Source organism: Pterocles gutturalis, unplaced genomic scaffold, assembly GCF_000699245.1.
Source record: "Pterocles gutturalis isolate BGI_N339 unplaced genomic scaffold, ASM69924v1 scaffold31127, whole genome shotgun sequence".
In the NCBI taxonomy this organism is placed as follows: Eukaryota; Metazoa; Chordata; class Aves; order Pterocliformes; family Pteroclidae; genus Pterocles; species Pterocles gutturalis.
Window position 1 is genome coordinate 44,792 of NW_010111184.1, and position 5,344 is coordinate 50,135.

At 40.0% G+C, this 5,344-nt stretch overlaps 1 pseudogene; it reads right to left on the minus strand.

The window, feature by feature from the left end:
• Positions 1 to 618: 618 nt before the first annotated feature.
• On the minus strand, positions 619 to 4,444 carry LOC104461921 (annotated as a pseudogene).
• Between the last annotated feature and the right edge of the window lie 900 nt (positions 4,445 to 5,344).

Here is a 5,344-nt window from a genome sequence, read left to right on the forward strand (position 1 = left end):
GAGTCTTAGCACTCTTCTCACTAACTTATTACACATATACCTGAAAAATGCCTTGGAAAAATAGTTTAAAGATGTTTGTTTAAAACTGTTGAGACCTTCAAGTAACAACCTTATGGCAACAACTACTCACTCATTTCACAGGTTACACATTCAAATGCCAATTCTGTTAATTATTTCAGAGCTCACCTGTAGAGAGAGTGAAGGTACAATACTGTAAAATCAGCATTAAACATCTTGAGTTTGGGTTGGACACCACTATCTATCAGAGTAATTAAATACAATGCTTATTTTAATAAAGATAAATCATTTTTCATCAGTTCAGAAAATACTCCTATGCGGCTTTGTATATTGTCTCTCAGTCGCACTACGCATGAGATAACATTCAGCAAAGTATTAATGAAACCAGTTATGCCCTCTAACACACAAAATTACCTAGAACAGAAAAATTCTGGAATTGTTGCTGCCTACTCAGCTAGCAAGCACCATCCCAACGCAATGGATGGGTAACAGGAGCAATCGGGTAATCTACACCCTAGCACTGTGTGAGGGGAGAGAACACAAGTCCCGCTTCCCTCTGTACTGCCCACTGCTGGGCAGAAACCACTTCCCAAAGCCATTTCATGACCTCCTAGCAGCATGCCAAATGGGAAGCTCTGTCAGAGAGGCAGCGCAGGAGCCCAGACACTCGCAAGCCTCGGCGGTCCCACCGGGGGATTTTCCAGCTGCCCATCCGGGGTCCTTGCCCAAATTGGCGCAGCCAGGCCGTGGCCTGGTGCCGCTGGCAGCCCGCCTGGGCCTATGCTGCTTGACACTGCCGAGGGAATCACAGAGTGCTGGGAGAAAAGGGAAAAAGGCCCAAGAGGCAGCTTTTAATTCTTCACAGCTTTGGCTGCACTTCTTCCTCTTAGTGCAAGCCTTCCACACGGTCTCACTTCTGCTTCCCCACAGGACTAACTGACTGCACGTGCTGAAGGCACCCAGGACAAAAAGCAACCACACCAGGGATCTCCCAAACCCCCCAACCTCTCCTACGCTCTTCTGTCTCCATACACCTTTTATTTTTTTTTCTTCTTATCTACAATGAAGACACTAAAATAATTAAAGCAACAATTCTTTACTCTGGATAAGCTTGTTAAGAGTGCTTTATGCCGAAAGCCATGACAAATGTACTCTTATTATTTACATAAATGACTTTTAGAGCATTTTCCTGATGGACTGTTATTCTTACTTGATAATAGTAATCTGAAATTAACACAGCATTAAAATCTTGAGAAGAAAAGGAAAATTTTATAACTAAATAATTGAGAGAATACTCTTATAGCACTTGGCATGACAGCATGGTTCAGACAGATGACAGCAATATACTTAAGTAATAATGTCAGTTAGCTCTTTCAAAACAGAAACAGCAGAAAATACAACCATCTCAAGAATAAAGTCAGCGTAATCACTTTCTGAATCCTTATCTGTTGGAACAATAACAAATATGATAAAACAAACCTCTACACATAATTGGTAGATCTTTCAGAAGAGAGAACATAATTTTGTCTGTTAGTACAGCCTGAGGGGGAAGGTTTGGGGGTGTGTGCGTGACACAACATTAATAAACCTTTGGAATAAAAGTTTTCTCTACTTCATCTCAAAAAAGATTAAAGAAAACCAGCTAGTTTAATTCCAGGAATAATCTAGAGAGAGCAAAAACACTGTTAGAATTTTCAGTCCATGACACAAGCCCGAACAAAATGCTAACAAAACAAAACAAAATCTATTATTTTGGCTCAGAATATTTTGTTTCAGTGTAGAAATTAGTATTTTAGAAGCATGGAGAACACAAGGCTATTCCCCTACCTCCACTCCCCAGTAAACAGATGTGAAAACCTGGTTGCTTCATTTAAATTTAAATGTCCTAATACAAATACACATCTTATCCTAACTTAAAACACAGACAGTGTAAAAGCAGATTTTGTAAATCACATTACTTCAATAGTGAAACTTGTTTGTTGATGTAATAATTATTATTCCTAAACTCATGCAATGAAAATACAGTTCATTACAGACTGTTAATTTTTAAATGTTTAAATTTCAAGTACTGCACCATAAATGTTTTTTTCAAGATCCATTTCTTGAAAAAATGACCATGGTTTTGAATTGTCCATTTCAGAACACATGCATTAAAAGCAACTCAGAAGTAAAATACTTTTAAACTCTGAGACTCAGCAGTGAAAAGCTGGTACAACAAAATTTTCATGTCCTTTCTGACATGAAAATACTTGAAACAACATTCTTATCTGTAATTTCAAGGTACTTAAAAACAAACCAAAAGAAGCTCTGCAAGAAACCCACCCTTCATTAGGCATTTCATTCAACTGATTTTGGCCTCTCTGTAGTGCTGAGATATACTAGATATATTAATGTTTAACAAACTCTTAAAAAAGTGAAGATGCCACTAGAAAAGAAGACACTAATTCAGACACAGAATATTAAGTCCTCTACTACTGAGACAGAAGCCTATTGTACTTCCTGACACAGGGTTTAAATAAAGGGACTTTAAAGAACATCTGATGAGAGCTGAAGACAAGCCATCCAATCTAAAGAAGCTGTGGCTTCAAATTAAAAAAAAAACCCAAGCAGCACAAAGGCTATCAAATACCCACTTCTACATTTCACCATGTGATTACAGTTCAGTCATATAAGTCAAAACACGCATGTTAACATTCTCAAACTTCACAAACCCAGCTGTCATTCTCAATTTTTTGCTGGCTTAGTCAGCCATCAAGTAGTCTAGGAAATGACATAAGCTCATCAGAGCTCAGCTTCCTTTAATTCATTAAGATTATGCTTGCTGGCTGACTGTAATAAAAATGTATATCGAAAGATTCTCTGCAATCTTTTCAGAGGTGAGATCAGCTGTCAAAATCTACTTCAAATAAAGTTGCATTTGAAAATGAACCAAACCACAGGAAAAGAATGTAGAAAACTTTACCTTAATTGGAGCACGGCTAAACTGTATTTTTCTGTTGGCTGGGATTTCATCTTCATCTGGCAATCCATTAATTTCAGAATATTCCATATCAGGTTCGTAACAGTTATTTTCATCACTGTCATCCTGATCATCCTGTTCTGTACCTGTCTCCCCCCAGTCAGAATTATATCTCGATCGTACCCGATACACATTGTAATCAGAGTGCATGTACACATGGGAACTCTGAAAATTATTCACACCTTCATGTGCTTCTTTTTCACTTGCCTCATCATAATGGGACTCAGTAGCATCTGAAATAGCATCTGTGGCAAAATCCCCACCTGAAGCTACATTTCTTTGTACTTCTGCAGCTTTGGATCTATCAAAAATAACCTCTGCATGCTCTGACTCTTCCTTTTGCTGCAACAAAACTTCTGTCTCTGTTTTTGACTTACTCCTAGCACACCTGTCCACAGACCTTTCGCTGTCAAGCACGTTGACCAAATCCTGTTGACTCGCTGCAGAACTCTCAACAGAATCAGCACTTGCTTCTGTACTCTTTAGTTCTTCAGTTGTTTTTGAACCTGACGAAGTGCCTGTGGATGTCTTCTGCCGCAGTGCCGAAGGCGTGCTATTCTGCTGAGAGTTCTCGGCAGACATCGAGCCTGTACTCTGTTTGGCTGGTGGAGACCATGTGCTGGTATCTTTCAAAGGACTGAAACCCTCAAGGTTTGCAACTGGGGAGGAGATATTTGCGACAGTAGAGGAGAGGTTCAGTGGATAATGACCAGTTACAGAGTACTCTTCGTTGTTCTCTGACTTTTCTACAGCCATTACATTGTGTGAGTCAGTGTTTTCAAAAACTGCACTGAGCTGACTCACAGTTGGAGAGACGGTCTCCGTCCTTGGGCTAAGACTGTCCAGTGAATCAGTGCTGCCTCTGTGAGACTTGGAGCTGCACCATTCATCTGGAAGCTCATTGGAAATTACTTTCTCTCTCTTTGGGGAATAGCGATTGGAATGTCTTGTTTCATGAGCATTTCGCTCAAACATCTTCCGAGTTTCAGTAAACTTGGAGTAGGAAGGACCATCATGGATAGTATCAAATCTACTAATCCTTTCTGAGACGGATGATTCCAATTTTACAATTGAACCATCCGCTTTTTCAACAAATTCTTTGGGCCTAATTCGTCTTTGAGGTGATGGAGGGCCACTCTTCCCCCTGGTTTTAGGGGTAACTCCAGTGCCTTCAGTGGGCTCCATGCCCATCTGCATAAATAAGTTCTTAATCCTATTGACATTTGAGCCATATTTCCTTCCCCTGCTCTGCAAGGCCTCTCCTTCCTCTTTTGTTTTTTGGTCTCCATCTGATTTTGGTTTGTCAAAAGTGCTTTTCAGCGCCTGGAACTCAGTTCTGTAAGCATTCCTGTGAGGAGAGGCACTTCGGAGGGTTGATCTTTCTCCTGAAGACTCCGTTTTCATCATGTTTACTTCAGGAACACAAAACCAGCTTACATAGTTTCTGTGGTACCACTCTCAGTAGTCTGTCACAACTGGGAATCTGCTTGAGGACTGTTTTTCTCAGGGGGCACTGCTCTTCAGCAGGGCCATACTTGACAAAAGATCTGTAGGCAATTATCTGAACACATGTGGTCAATTCTGACAAAGCAGTACAACGAAGGACTCCCAAGAACAACGGCCAATTGAACCTGCAATAGAAAGGAGGGTTTTCTGAATCATGTCAGGTACTTGTACTTCTTTAAATCTAAGCCACAATTCCCATTTACCATTATTTGCTGTGTTTACAAGAAAAAGGAAAAAAATAAGCCTAACACCACACAAACACATGAAAATTTGTCATTACAAACTTTTTCAACTTGATTGCTGCATAGTTTTCAATCTATAATTCCACAGCAAAAGAACATATTATCACATCTTATCATTCACAAAGTATTGTATCATGCCACAAACATGCATGCAAAGGAAAGGCAATGTGACAAGAAAAACAACACTACATTTGCATTACTGAACTTTTCTAAAAAATATAATTTAAAAAAATCCTGAAATCAAACCTTTGAGTTACTTACATCTACTATAAAGTAATTAATGCAAACACAATGGTTCTGCTTCCCTGAGGCACTGCAAGACAACCCTTGCTCTCTCAGAGAAGCATAATGGTAGAAATACCATCAAACATACTACACCGAGAAGGGCAAAACGGAAGAGCAGCTCGAGGGAATAAGAAAAACTCCCCCCAAAGTTAACATCCTCAGTGGACACGGGAAAGAAAGTGAAATCCATCTAGAGAAAGTTGCCCCTTGCCACGGACAGCGGTTCTAGCACCTGAAGAGCCTGGAGGTGCCCAAGGTGGAGCTGCAGAAACGG